Source organism: Lethenteron reissneri, unplaced genomic scaffold (assembly GCF_015708825.2).
Source record: "Lethenteron reissneri isolate LAM-NWPU_2019-01 unplaced genomic scaffold, ASM1570882v1 scaffold_213, whole genome shotgun sequence".
In the NCBI taxonomy this organism is placed as follows: domain Eukaryota; kingdom Metazoa; phylum Chordata; class Hyperoartia; order Petromyzontiformes; family Petromyzontidae; genus Lethenteron; species Lethenteron reissneri.
Window position 1 is genome coordinate 384,651 of NW_026891735.1, and position 15,453 is coordinate 400,103.

Consider the following 15,453-nt stretch of genomic DNA (forward strand, 5'->3'; position numbering starts at 1 on the left):
TATTCAAAAGGGGGGGGGGCAATGAGTTACCACAATTGCAGACACCCACACACACACAGTGACACACACACACACAGACACTCACACAGAGACACACATAGACACACACACATCACGACGACAATGATTCCCCGTGTAGCCTTAAAAGGCAATAATGCTGTTAGTGAGCAGCGCCTATGAAGGCCGGCACGCACACGAGGGAGTGGGTGGCCAACACCACACCCGGCCCCTTTTGTCTCCCCAGTGGCGATGTTTACACACCACACCCAGGCACTGATGTTAGTCGTGAGCAAGAATCGAACTCGGGTCGCCACTTTTGTAGCACAGTGCGCTCACCGCTACACTACCGCTCCCCACACACCAATACCAATACCCGCCATTCGCCACAAAGTGACGGCGACGTCATCACGGCGCCTGTGCCAGGCTAGGTGCACTTTGAGGCACTAAATGTGGGGTTGGCTGTCTTGCTTTCTTCTGAAACAGTGGGATGCTTTCCAAGTAAGAAAAGCTTACGAAAATTTGTCTTTGAGACAAAAAAAATCTGAAATGCTGGATATGATCAGCACATCGAGACCAGTCTGTAGTTTGACTGCTTACAAATGTCGCTTGGTGATTGATGTCCGCCCGGAAAAATAAACGGTCAATGGACTAAACAATTTTTCTATTTATATGTGGATATATAATGGAGTTCTGCTTATGTGTCCTTTCGCCCATGATGCTCCACATATATGCATAACAAGTTAGTGTATGAATTAAGTTTTAGTGCATTGAGAGCCTTATATAATTTGAAAATTATATCTCATTACCCGACTCCTCAAGACACTCATTCTTCATACTCTATCCTCACTGCCGCGGTAATATGCAATATTTAACAACTCGAAGGGCATACGCTCACAATCTTTATTTCACGTCCACACACGCGTACTGTCTCTCACACACAGACACACACGCGCATTCGTTATTATCAAGCACTGGGTGGAGTCTGGGAAGCTCCACCTTTTTGTGAATCTAAATATAAAGCCTGGGTGAATCCAGAGAGCAGAAGAGACGGAGCGAATGACATGCGCTCTCCAGCTTTCTATCACCTGAACATCGTGAGTATTATCAGAGATGCAAGTCGGCTGTACATTGGCCAGTAATAGCCTAAAAATATTGAAATCAGTTACAGGTAAATTATGTACGGTATATATGTTAGAACGTACATTGTATAGACTATGTGTGGTTAATATAGGCTGGCTATGTTAAATCAGATATGTTAACAGGCTACGTTTAAAAAATAATACCATATTAAACTGCATGTTAATGTCTAATGGGTTAGCGATGTTAAATAGGTTGAACAAATGGCCCTGTAATATCGGACTGCATGCAAACACACCAAAGTAATGAAATATTATAAGTTATTACAGACTAGACAACAACAAAATGACGTTTTAAAAATATGTCAAACATTAATCTTGACTGAACACTTGCACATACGCGAACCTTGATGTTGGTTTGTAATACTAGCCATAGCCGATAAACAACATTATCCTTTTTGCACTGTTTGCGATTCCCTTTATAGTATTTATTTATCAAACGCATTCTCTATTGATATGCCAATCACAGTGCATACTGCCTGCTTTGACAGTGTTCGGACATGTGGTCATTAACGAAAAATATAGAACAAAAACTCAGGGTATACGAATAGGTTTTGCCCTTTCTGGCAATGAAAGAGGTGTTAAGATGTTAAAACACCAAACTGCAACCTTTGCAAGGATTCATGTCTGCATTAACCACGTATACTTGTGACGAACAAATCGTGCTTAAGTTTAAACACAGGACACAATCTAAACACCAAAGTATGCAAGTGAGGTGTGTATGTGTACGTAAATAAATGCACATACAAGTGACGTGGTGTAGACTAAGGTTGCCGCTAGTCAGTACAGGTTTCTCTCACTTTATGCGGGTTCGGTTTTGTGTAATATCATGTATTTTGGACGAATGTATTTCTACCCAAAATTCGCTATATGCAATTTAAATTCACTCATATACGGCTTCGTGATCGGACGTGGGACACCATTGTGTGTGTGTGTGTGTACTCTATGAACTGTTTGGCAGGTTAGCTGTCCTGTGTGGTTTCGGTTTGTGTGCCTTTTTTCTTGGAACACATCTACAACCACAAAGCGAGGGAAACCTGTATGTGTTGCACTTCAGGCTGCGCCCTTTCCAATGAATGTGCAGTATTTAACAGAACATTTCATCGCACGACAGTAGCATGAAAAGGGCTGTATAAGACGACCTCACCACTAGGGTGCTCTTATTAACAATTTTCTTCTACCACGTAACTTATTGCAACACTACAGGCGCAGTTCTTGGCTCTGCAAGCGGCCCAAAACAAAGAAAAAACGTAATATAATCCTTCTCGTGACACTTAGTGTGCCTCAGCAGGAACTGAACTCTGTTGCCAGTCACGAGAGAAAGTCCCGGAGTCTGCCAGTGCAGAACTGACTAATATTATTGTGTGCTGTTTGTATATTATTTCTAGCTCGTGTGATTAATTACCTAGTATACATTACCGCCCGACATTCTCCTCCCACCTTTGCACACGTGGTGCATCTGTCGGGTCAGCCTGAGATCATCCCTGGTTCTGGCTCCGCAGACATCCTGGTACTTGATGTCATAACCTCTATCAAACTCTTCCCTTCGGAGGTCATCCCACGATATGTGTGAGCATAGACACACTTAATTGCCCCTAGGTGTTGTGTGTGTCTGTAGCCATGTTGATTGTGAAACGGCTTTCCTCCCTCGTTAGGTCGATACATTCCTAAAATTAATTTCTGCTGCAGCATGCAATGACAGTCACTGGGAAGACAAAGGCGGTTGGCAGGCTCCGGTTATACCCCTGGAATAAATGCAATTTTTGTCGTGGAGAATATACGTTATTCGTATTATGTATGTTTTCTGAATGATCCTTTGGTTCAAGACTTCAATACAAAACTTCCATACGTCATTATCCAGTTTATATGCTTAACCCAGATCTCATGGCACTTATGTATTGATAAGTTGATGTTAATAGAACATGTAACTAGTCGTATTCATAACTCCCTGACTATGTGCTGTATTGTCACTTAACAATATCTCCTATCACCAAAGGTAACTTTTTAATACCATGATGTTTAAGAATGTTCATATGCATGGTTGGCATTTGAACGTTTCAACTTTCCAGGCACCAGGGTTTGTTAATTCAGAGAGCGAAATGGCAAGGGGCATACTTGTCTCTCTGCCATGGATTTGCCATTGGGTGAGCAGCGAGTTTATGGTGTTTTGCCATGGGTCCACCCTTGCGTATATTCTCTCTCAGAAATTTCCCTGGGTCAATCCTTGCCCATGCAAGAGTTATTCCTCTATGGCCTGTCATGAACGTCTTCCTCCTTCACAACACGAGTTCGGTTAATTTCCGGGAAGCAAAATGTACTATGTCATCCAGGCCCTCCTCAGCTCTGGTTATTCTCATCATTCCCATTTGATCGATGTCTCATTAATTCTGTTTACCCACTTCTCATTCTAATACGGTTGTGGCTTTGCCATCTGGTTTTCCCGACTTCTGGCATGCAGTGAATGCATATGTGTCTGTCAGGAACTGCGACATTCAAAATAGACAAGACATTACAAAAATGTCTAATAGTCATACAGTCGATCTAGGGCTGAACGATTTGGGGAAAATATCTAATTGCGATTTTTCTGACATGTTGCGATTTGATTTGATTTGCGATTAAATTGTTTAAGTCAAGCTTCAGTTCAATATTCACTGTGTTAATAAATTTAAAACATGTGATGGAGCAATACCACATGATACCATCAAAATATGAACTGCCCTATATAGTGTAATGCGAGCAAGGACATGGTGGGTGCTGCCCCCGCGCCACTCACACGGGCCGGAGTATTGTGGAGACGGAGCCTGGTCGACAGAGCGAGTGGGAGGAGCCACTGCTCACCTCGGCTCCAATGGGAGTCGGGGTGAGTAGGGGCGGAGACGGGGGCAGTACGGGAAGGAGGAGTCAGGGTCACGTGAGAAGTAGGATATAGGGCGAGAGTTGGAAGAAAGTGGAATAGGGGAGAGCCACGCTGGGTGGTGGCGGAGGAGTGGCGCCATTTGCCACGTGGTCGGAGTCACGGCACCGTCGGCCGGCGGTGTACATGAGGTAGCAGTAGCTAGCGGAGTGTGGGGAGCTAGCGGGGTGTGAGGAGTTAGAGGTGTGCGTAGGGCACACAGAGCAGCGGTGTGGCTGCGGAGTGTGCGGGGCACACGGAGCAGCGGTGTGGCTGCGGAGTGTGCGGGGCACACGGAGCAGCGGTGTGGCTGCGGGGTGTGCGGGGCACACGACGCGTGCGCGGGGTGCACGACAGAAGAGACGCGGGTCCGGCTGAGGACGCCGCGGGTGCGAGACAAGAACCCAATAAAGGACAAACGGAGACCTGCAGAGTCCTTTATTACAATAATATAATGCAAGGGTGAGAACTTAAAATGTTTTAATTCAATAGAACAAACAAACATAGAACAATTGCTAATTTAAATAAATCAAGTTATAATAATAAATAATAAAACACTTTCAATAAGAAAGTAGGATGACTTTTCAAATCGCCAAAAATCGCAATGTTTGCGATTTGCTAATCGCATTGTTTCAAATTGCGATTTCGATTTGAAATCAATTTATCATTCAGCCCTAAGTAGACCCTTTCACATCACAGGGGTTAGGGGCTCAGCCCCCCCCCCCCCCCCGTCATCTGGAAAAAACGCGTAAAATGTTTTGGTCCCCTTGGCGAGCGAAGCAAGCACCTCCAGCCAGGGGGTTCGAGGGAGGGGCTGTGAGATATCACGCGAGAGGCTGCCGTAAACAAGCTTGGCATCCTCCAAACCAACGCGCAAACTAACTTTTCACAAAATTTTACTTAAAGAAAAATTGTGTATATTTATGGTATTAAACAATAAATACAATGATAGTATGCGTATATTTGATGCATTTGTGCGTTACTAAACTCTTTGTATGTCTTTTACACCATTGGAACCTCATTTGCCAGTAAAAATATGATAATTGGTTTTTTACCCTACTATCTGGCAACAAAACTGACACCTTTTTACAAGGAGTCATGTTTGCATAGACCACAATACCTGCAGTCATAATGCAAACAAAAACACAACTCTGATAATGTGCACTGTCCTTGAAGTTGATTGGTCCACACCCGAGACAGCTTTCCTTAGAGCCTAGTCTCACATGGGTTGGACCAGATGATGCCAAAAGGCGCACAACTCAAAGACAATGCACCATCAGAGTATGAGAGCTCGGGGTAAGCATTTACACCATTGGAACCTCATTTGCCAGTAAAAATATGATAATTGGTTTTTTACCCTTCTATCTGGCAACAAAACTGACACCTTTTTACAAAGAGTCATGTTTGCATAGACCACAATATCTGCAGTCATAATGCAAACAAAAACACAACTCTGATAATGTGCACTGTCCTTGAAGTTGATTGGTCCACACCAGAGACAGCTTTCCTTAGAGCCTAGTCTCACATGGGTTGGACCAGATGACGCCAATAGGCGCACAACTCAAAGACAATGCACCATCAGACTATGAGAGCTCGGGGTAAGCATTTACACCACTGGAACCTCATTGGCCAGTCAAAATATGATAATTGGTTTTTTACCCTTGAATCTGGCAACAAAACTGACACCTTTTTACAAGGAGTCATGTTTGCATAGACCACAATACCTACAGTCATAGTGTGCGCCATTTGGCGTCATCTGGTCCAACCCATGTGAGACTAGGCTCTAAGGAAAGCTGTCTCTGGTGTGGACCAATCAACTTCAAGGACAGTGCACATTATCAGAGTTGTGTTTTTGTTTGCATTATGACTGCAGATATTGTGGTCTATGCAAACATGACTCTTTGTAAAAAGGTGTCAGTTTTGTTGCCAGATAGAAGGGTAAAAAAACAATTATCTTTGTATGTCATTTGCTGGCCTTCACATGTCGTCTGCGGTTTTCGCAAAACTCCCAAAAACTCCCCAAAGAATTCCAATTTAATTTCTTATGCCGACCCCGCGATATATCGAAACCGCGATGGGGAAAGTCGCGATACAGAAGGGTCGACTGTATATACAATAAGGAGCCAGGGTGAGCTGGCTTTGTTGCTCATATAGACACGCAGTGAACTATTGATCTGCATCTTCCATATCACGAGGATTGTTTTCAGGCAAGGAATGGTCCTTGTGAGCTGCCACATCAAGTCCTTAATCCAGGCTGTGCTATAGTCCGATGAGAAGTCCACACATCCTGCTTGATCTATAGGGATCACTGACTCGACGTTCCAGGAGTTTGTAGGTCGTTCACATGAGTAATATTAGCCCATAGCTTCCCAGGTCATCGGTTGGTTTGTCGGGTTTGAGTATTGCAATGACCAACACCTCCCACCATGCTGGGATTCATCCGGTTTTAATGGTTTTGCTCAGATTAACTTCTATTTAGATGCTGTATCAATGTGTATGTTGTTGTAATAACCTTTAAATGAAAGTCTATGTGCGTCAGTAAACTCATGAATAGTTCACAATTATCTGAAATTGTGGTTACTTTGTAGTGTACTTTGAAAATAATTAATCACGTGTTTGCTTTGTTTATATTTTAAAGCTGGACACAATGCAACTCCACCGCACCCTCGCACTTGTCTGTCTATAAAGAGGGTCAGGAAGAGAGTTCCAGCCTCCTTTGTGCTCTGAGCAAGCAAGAGGTGAGTCCATGAGATGGTCAACTCTGGCACTTGCATTGTGAAGATTAAGGTGGCATCACAACTGGAATGTCTCTGTCATGTAAATGGCATGTTTAATTATGCATTTGTAGTAATCAATAAATTTAAATCATATTCTTTGGGTCTTTCTGTAAAGTCACGTAGAATGGTACAAAGACAATTACAAAGAATAACAAAAAACTACGACGTTTCGATCGCAACACAAGCGGTTGTCACCAGGAAAAGGGGGTTAGCTTTTAAAGACAACTGTTTATAAATGTTTGAAATGGGCATAGCCCAAATGTCAGCAGCCAATGTAAGTGGTGGGCAGCGACTGTGGAGGTGGTAGGTTTTCCACCAATCATTGGTGCTGTCCATTATATATTCATGATTTGATATTTACAGTATTTTCGTTGGAAAGCATTTTATGCATTTAATAATTGTTATTTACAGCTTCAAAGTTGATTACGCATTCGAAAACAAACACTTAATACAGAATTAGGGAGACTGCAGTCAATACATATGTAGGGGTGTTAGAGAGAGAGCCCGTTATGCATGGCAGCCTATGGCAAACAAACACAGTGGGCGGGGCTACGTAAGTGCACGGGGAGGTGCCCTCTACGACGTCCGAGCCAGGCACCCTGGGGGGGGCTGGTTCGGACGTTATGATCCCCCGGGGCCCCACCCCTCAGCGAGGGGTTGGGTATAAAAGGGGATGTATCAAAGGGCTCGGGAGTTATGTTAAAGCTAACCAGAGAAGATTGAAGACGTCTTAGATAGAGCCCTGGACTCCCCTGGTTCGCTGTCCTTATCAGGGCCGAACAGGACCGAGCCAGCGGCGTGGTCCCGAGAGCCAGAACCGGTGCTCTTGTAAGAGCTGGTCTGGGACTCCGGGTACCGGGCCCGACTTACCAGTGTCGGGCCAGATAGCCTCCCCTAGCCCATTAGTGGAGGACTAGGAGGCAGGCTAGGAGTAGCTAGGACGTGTATCCTCAGCTAGTCGGGTGAGGGGGCCGATACCCCCTCCAGTGCTGTATGCCACGAACGTGCTGTGGTAAATAAACCCGTGTACCTCCAACTCCGGTGTCCAAGAGTCGTGAACGCTACTACATCTGGTGTCAGAAGTGAAACAACAACGAACATGGACACGCGCCGGACGGCTCGAGTCAGGGTACCAGAGGCGGAGGACACCACTGCAGTCGGGGAGCCCGAGACGGCTGAAGATGGCTCCGAGCAACCGGGGCCGGAGGCATCCACACCACAGCAGCAGGAGGAAGGGGAACTGTCGACAGAGGGGCTGAGACAGGCGCACGCGAAGCTGGCCGAGCTGCTGTACGCCGCTGCCACCATGCTCGACCACATCACACAGCTGGGGGCTGCTGGACCGCCACGGGGCGATGGCAGCCGACGACCACAGTGCCTTCCCGCCATTTCGACGGAGCACCGTTTTGAAAATCCCGCCATCGCCGCAGCTGCTGTTGAAGGCGTGGCCGGCCTGAGCATCGCGTCCAACGGCGGGAGTACAGTACCTGCCGCGTCATCACCAACGGACGGAACGTCACCACGGGTGCGACCGGCGATCCAATCGCTTGTTCGCGCCGACGCAGAGCCGAGTGAGGGGGACGAGGGAGTGCGATCTTCCGCGGCAGCCGCTGCCTTACATCAGCGACTACCTCCACTCAAAGAATTTGTGGGCGAGGAAGGCGACTGGGGCGGCTTCCAGCGGCGCTTCCTCGCTCACCAGGAGATGGCACAGTGGACGGACACCGAGGCTCTCCGCGCGCTGCCGGCACTCCTCGACAGCGACGCCCTCGCCACTCTAACATCGGCACCGAAGGAGAGGCGCTCCATGCTGCAGAAGGCGATGCAGGTGCTGTCTGCAGTATACGGTCCACCGTCGGACTGTCGCCGACTCTTTTACGATCGCCAGCGGGGGGCAAAGGAGTCGCCCCTGGCGTACCGCACAAGCCTCCTGGCACTGGCAAAGGCGGCCTTTCCACGGATGGACAACGAAGGTGTCGACGCCATGGTTACGGAGAAGATACTCCTGCTGGCTGACGACTTAGATATCGTCATCGTCGCACAGGACGATGCAGAGATGTGCTCCCTCCAAGCGGCCCGACTCCTCCACGCAAACCTGTGCTCACAACGACGGAAGGCCAGCAAGGCGGCGAGCGGGCGTGCCGTCGCTGCAGCCACCCTCCCGGCGGAAGAGGTTTGCGCCATCGAACATCAACGGCAGCATGGTGCGGGAGTACGGGCGGACCGGGGCGGTTCAAGCCATCTCCAACATCCATTGTTGTCGCCAGCGCTCCCGCGCTGTTACAACTGCGGCATCCGGGGCCATGTTGCCTCGGGGTGCCGCTCTCCTCGGCAGCGCGGGACGACACCTCAACGGGACGACGGCCCTCGTCACAAGCTCCACCATCATAATCCGGCAAGTCGCGGCACCCCTCATGTTTGGCCCACGCACACGCCCGTCACGCACTCAAACACCGCAACGAATGGGGGGCCGATATCGCGCACCATCGCACCAACACGCACCACTCTGGGTACTCATATCGAACCCGGCCAGTGGTCCGTGTTGGCCGATCGTGTTGTAGCCGCATCGTCGGGGTCGTCTGCCGTTGTGGGGCACATCGACAATATTCTCCCTGCCCAGAGCCGTCCTTTGATGCCTGTTAATGTGCCATTCTATGCTGCTAACGGGGGCTCACTTGGCATCATCGGACAGATTCGTGCCCAAATTTGTATTGGGGAAATGAAATTGTCTGGGCCGATTTTTGTTTCCTCCTCGCTGGCGGTTCCGTGCCTGCTGGGGACGGACTTCCTGGCTAAAATGCCGATTAGGATATTAATCGACCAGGGATGCATTGAGCTCCCGTCGAGCCGACGCATGGCGTTTCTGCCATCCCCCGTTACGAGTCGGACGGCGTTCGCGACGGTGCCGGCGTTCGTAGATAGAACGGTGCGCGTCCCTCCGGGGGCACAAATGTTGATTCCTTTGAAACTTCAGCGGCCCTTCGCTAAGGGCATTGGGGCCCAAAGGGTTCTGCTGGGGCCGTCTAGGGCCGGGGTTAGTGGACCTCATTTACTTCCGGCCCAGACCATAGTAAGAGGGGACGGAGACCCCTTCATCGCGGTCCTCAATGTGGGCTCGCAGACGGTGGTGGTCCCACAGGGGACCGTGCTTGCTCACGCAACGCCGGTGCCTTGTGAGGAACCCGTCGCGAATCACGTCAGCGTTGTCCCTGCGCCGCGACCACATTCGGACAGCGATGAAGGGTGGCTCGAGGCGCTTTGTGCGGGATCGACGGACCTGTCAAATTCAGAGCGTCAACAACTTAACACACTACTGCGGGAATTTTCTGACGTTTTCAGTCGAGATAAATACGATTTGGGTTGCACTCATCTGCTGCGTCACCATATTGATACGGGTGACAGCGCGCCAATACGCCAGAATCCCTTTCGGTTGAGTCCCGCCGAAAAAGACCATGTCAAATCGGCTATTGATGACATGTTGGCCGCCGACATCATTTCTCCTTCCACCAGCCCTTGGGGAGCGCCGATCGTCCTGGTTAAAAAGCAGGACGGCTCGTTGCGGTTTTGCGTTGATTTTCGGCGCCTTAACAAAATTTCGGTTGCCGACGCATACCCGCTCCCACAGATGGATGAATCGCTGGACGCCTTGGCGGGAGCGCGATTCTTCTCCACACTGGATTTACTTTCGGGATTCTGGCAGCTTCCTCTGGACGATGATTCAAAGCCTAAAACTGCTTTCCGTACACCGCACGGCCTGTTCCAATTCAACCAGTTGCCGATGGGCTTACACTCAGCGCCGGCAACTTTCCAGCGTTTGATGGAATTGGTTTTGGCTGGATTGCAATGGGAGTCGTGCCTCATTTATTTGGATGACGTTATCGTCTTTGGTAAAACTTTTGACGAACATCTCCAGAGGTTGCGGGCGGTTTTCCTAAAGATGCGGGCTGCTAATTTGAAATTCAAGCCCCAAAAATGCCATTTGTTACGCGATTCGGTGCGTTATTTGGGGCACATCGTGGGGCGCTCAGGTATTGCTACCGATCCCGCCAAAACGCAGTGTGTCAGCTCCTGGCCGACTCCCACCTCGGTGGGAGAGGTCAGGAGTTTCATTGGCTTCGCGTCGTATTACCGACGGTTCATCGCTGATTTTGCGACGATTGCCAAACCCCTGCACGCTTTAACATCAAAAGGGGTTCGGTTCCACTGGGGTCAAGAGGAGGAGGCTGCTTTCTGCTCCCTTCGGGACGCCCTGGTAAAAGCTCCTCCCTTGGTTTACCCCGATTTTTCTAAGCCCTTTTTGCTCGACACCGATGCGAGCAACACGGGTATTGGGGGTGTGCTTTCCCAGGTGGTTGACGGCGTGGAACGGGTGGTCGCGTACGGTAGTCGGGTGTTGTCTCCTGCGGAGCAAAGATATTGTGTCACCCGTCGGGAACTGTTGGCAATTGTCTATTTCATCCAACAGTATCGCCCATATCTGTACGGTCGGCATTTCACCGTCCGCACAGATCATGCGGCACTACAGTATGCCCTGCGAGTTCAACAACCATCGGGACAATTGTCTCGATGGTTGGAGATTCTCCAGGACTTTGATTTTGAAACCACCTATTGTAAGGGCGTTCGCCACACCAATGCGGACGCTCTGTCGCGCATGCCAACCACCTCCGAATGTGCATGCCTCCTGGGGTCTGGACGTTGCAGGCCTTCAGGAGACGTATCGGTTCCGGTCTTGGCGGCCGCCGACGACGACGAAACATTGATTACTAATTCGATCGAACAACAGGGAAGAGATTCCCTGTTGGGGTTGCCCGTCACTGAATGGGGGCGCCTCCAGATGGAGGATACCTCCCTCCTCGGGTGGCGTCGTCGCGTCGGCGGTGCTGGGCGGGTGAGGGGTGATTCTGATGCATGGGAAATGGTGCAAGGTCTGCTGATGCATTGGGACAGGAAATCCCATCGACATCGGCTGGTGGTCCCTTCTGGGTTGCGGGGCAAGGTGGTGTGGCCCGCTCATGAGCGCCTTCTACACCTGGGGACCCAAAAGACTCTCGCCTTGCTACAACTTGATTTTTTTTGGCCTGGCATGACGAGGGATGTTGGGGATTTATTGGGATCATGCCCTCGGTGTGCGCAACGAAAACCGCCGGCACGGGAGTCTAACCCACCCTTGCAATCGATCAAAGTGTCCAGAATAAACGAGCTTGTCGCGCTGGATATTTTTGGGTCCATTCCCCGCCACCCCCAGGGGCAATAGATATTTGTTGACTGGTGTGGAGTATTTTACACGCTGGCCTATGGCCTGGCCCCTTGCCAACCAGTCGGCAGCAGCCATCGTGGAGGCCTTTGTTCAGGGATACGTCCTGGACAAAGGTGCTCTGGAGCGGCTGCTAACCGACCAGGGCAGAAATTTTTCCGGTAAACTACTCAAACAAGTCTGTGAGCTCCTGGGCACGAAGAAAATTCGTACCTCCCCGTATCACCCGCAAACTGACGGGATGGTCGAGCGTCTGCATCGCACCATCACGTCAATGTTGTCACAGCAGGTTTCGGACTCACATACCGATTGGGACCTGCAAATTCAAGGGGTCTTGGCGGCGTACCGGATGGCACCCCATGCAGCTACGGGATTTTCCCCCTTTTACCTCATGTACGGCCGCGAACCCGACCCGCCTGTTCGTGCCCAACTGCAGATCCCCGAGCCGCAGGGAAAAACTAAATTGGCTGACTATGTAAAATTTAATCTGGCCAAATTAACAGAGGCGCGGGATGCTGCAATGCTAAACTCTGACCTCCGTCAGAAAGCGAATGAGCGCCTCAGACTTGGTCGGGCGCACATGATGCAGTGGAAGCCGGGGGACAAGGCATGGCTGCACTGTCCCCAGGTGCCACTGGCAACCTCCTCTAAGCTGGTGCGGCCGTGGCGGGGCCCTGTGGAGGTGGTCGAGGTTTTGCGACCGCAGTGCGTGCGCATCAAATGGGGGAAGCGGCGGTGGTTCGTGCACCCCTCTAGATTAAAACCCTTCGTTGCGGTACACAACCCCACTTCACACACGCGTGGCCAAACATGTGGGGGGTCGACCGACTCACTGGGTCCGTCTCCGTCGCCCTCACCTAATGCCTTGCCGGCCGTGCCACCTCCAGGTGCATCAGGAGTGACGGGCTCACGCCCGACCACCCCTCCTGGGGATGCCAAGGGTCGCGCGGCGTCGGATGAGGACTCACTCCGAGACGGATAGTTGCCACCTGACGGTCCGCCACCCGGGGTTACCCCGCGTGAGGGGCCCGCTGCAAGGACGCGCGCTAAAATGCGCAGACTGTTGTGAGGCCGGAAGATGTGTACATAGGTTGTGTTCATTGTGTGTTGTGTGGGTGGTGTGTTCCCTGCTCATTGAATGTACATATGTTGGGTTCACCATGTGTTGTGTGTGTGGTGGGTTCCCTGCAAATTGTATATAGGCTGTTTTTTTTACGGAATTCGTATTTATTCAGGGGGGGGTGCGTCGGGTTGTTTTCTCTTCTTGCTGTTGCGTTTTGTTGTGTTCTTGTTGTTGTTCCTGTTATTGTTGAAAAATAGTGAGGCACACGCGCGGTCAGGGGGTAAATGCACTTTTATTGTCATTTTTTTTGTATGTTGGCAGCCGGGACGGCTGCAAGCTATGCGGGGGGGGGGGGGGGGGGGATGTAGGGGTGCCCGTTATGCATGGCAGCCTATGGCAAACAAACACAGTGGGCGGGGCTACGTAAGTGCACGGGGAGGTGCCCTCTACGACGTCCGAGCCAGGCACCCTGGGGGGGGCTGGTTCGGACGTTATGATCCCCCGGGGCCCCACCCCTCAGCGAGGGGTTGGGTATAAAAGGGGATGTATCAAAGGGCTCGGGAGTTATGTTAAAGCTAACCAGAGAAGATTGAAGACGTCTTAGATAGAGCCCTGGACTCCCCTGGTTCGCTGTCCTTATCAGGGCCGAACAGGACCGAGCCAGCGGCGTGGTCCCGAGAGCCAGAGCCGGTGCTCTTGTAAGAGCTGGTCTGGGACTCCGGGTACCGGGCCCGACTTACCAGTGTCGGGCCAGATAGCCTCCCCTAGCCCATTAGTGGAGGACTAGGAGGCAGGCTAGGAGTAGCTAGGACGTGTATCCTCAGCTAGTCGGGTGAGGGGGCCGATACCCCCTCCAGTGCTGTATGCCACGAACGTGCTGTGTTAAATAAACCCGTGTGCCTCCAACTCCGGTGTCCAAGAGTCGTGAACGCTACTACACATATAATTGTTCATATGATACTGTAGTTATGATGAATTTAAAAGCAGACGTACACTTTTTTTCATTCAAAGAAGAGTATACCATTCTGTGCCAGCACGCGGATAGCAAATTACAGAAACAATGGTTACACTTTTGGTGCTGCCATTAACCAACCTAAACATCACCTCACCACCTGCCTGAGGCAGGGACTAAAGGCCCGTGCTCTCAAGTCCAATACCACCAGTGGTGGCACATGAATAATAACCGTCATGATTGGTCATGTGATGGTAATCAATGTATACAAGCCCCCGAAAAAGCAATGGCCATCACCAATTTAGCAGCCACTACAATGAATAATGTACTGTACATTACATTATCACATAGGGATAATGTAATGTACAATATCACATTGGGATAATGTAATGTGATGTCCAATACATTATCCCTATGCGATCGATTGACCCCAGTGTGATTGTAGCTTTGAGAAGTGCCTAAGACCACCCTACTCTCGCGCAGGGGCACACAGTGTGTGCGTGTATGGCCTTAACTCACTCTGGCACAAAGAGCGTTGGCTTTCAGATCAAGATGGCATCACGGTCAAAGCTCTTGATACCACCATACCTTAGTACCACCACTTTTAACCTCTACCAGATCCTGTAATTGCACAGTAGACACACGATCTCTAAGACCAGACCTCATAGTATTCCCCCATCTGTCAACTCCAAGCGCCGCACCACTTTTTTCTATATGTTGTATCGTAGACGGAGGTACTCGGAGACGGAGGTTGAGTTAGGGGCTTCCGCCAGGGTTTATTAACACTTATCACTATCCCTGGTTCCCTCTTTACCCCTTCCACTATCCCCGTTCCTCCAGTGACCCCGCTTACGTTACGGGGTCTCCCTTATATACCCTCGGAGGGGTGATGTCACGTGCACTGCCCAGCGCGTGCGACCCCACGTCCCGTGAGGTCACCGCACCTGACAGCGCACACGACGCCACCACTCTCCACTACTCCTCTACATCACCCCCCCCCCGTAAAAAAAAAACAGCCGACCCGGCTGCAATCAACCTTAGGGCAGCACGGCCCTTCAAGCAGAACAGTAACAACAAAAAAACAAAACAAATAGAGCCCGAAGGCCTCATCCGCCGGATAGCGCCGAACGGGCGCCAGGGGCTAGGCCCGCTGAACGGCCATCAGGGCCGTCACCGGAGCCGCACCCCCCTCGAGCGGGTATGCGCTGCTGGCCCGCTCCCTCGTGCGGTGTCCGCCACCCGTGCAGGTGGGCCGTCAGCGGGCAACAGGCCCACCGCCGTGGCCTCCGGTGCCTGGGGGGTCTCTGTTGGCCTCACTCGGGAGGGGCCTGGGGGCACACACACAGGTCGGACGTCACCTCCGTCAACGAGACCCGGC

At 50.6% G+C, this 15,453-nt stretch overlaps 1 protein-coding gene across 1 annotated transcript in view; it reads left to right on the top strand.

Annotated features, from left to right (window-relative positions):
* The first annotated feature begins 1,030 nt into the window (after positions 1 to 1,030).
* The window catches only part of LOC133339710 (interferon-induced very large GTPase 1-like), a 29,130-nt gene continuing 14,707 nt past the window's right edge, over positions 1,031 to 15,453 (top strand). Inside the window, exons 1-2 of the mRNA XM_061547864.1 lie at positions 1,031 to 1,094; positions 6,668 to 6,767. The gene's annotated coding sequence lies outside the window, so the exon portion shown is untranslated. The remainder of the gene's footprint in view (positions 1,095 to 6,667; positions 6,768 to 15,453) is intronic.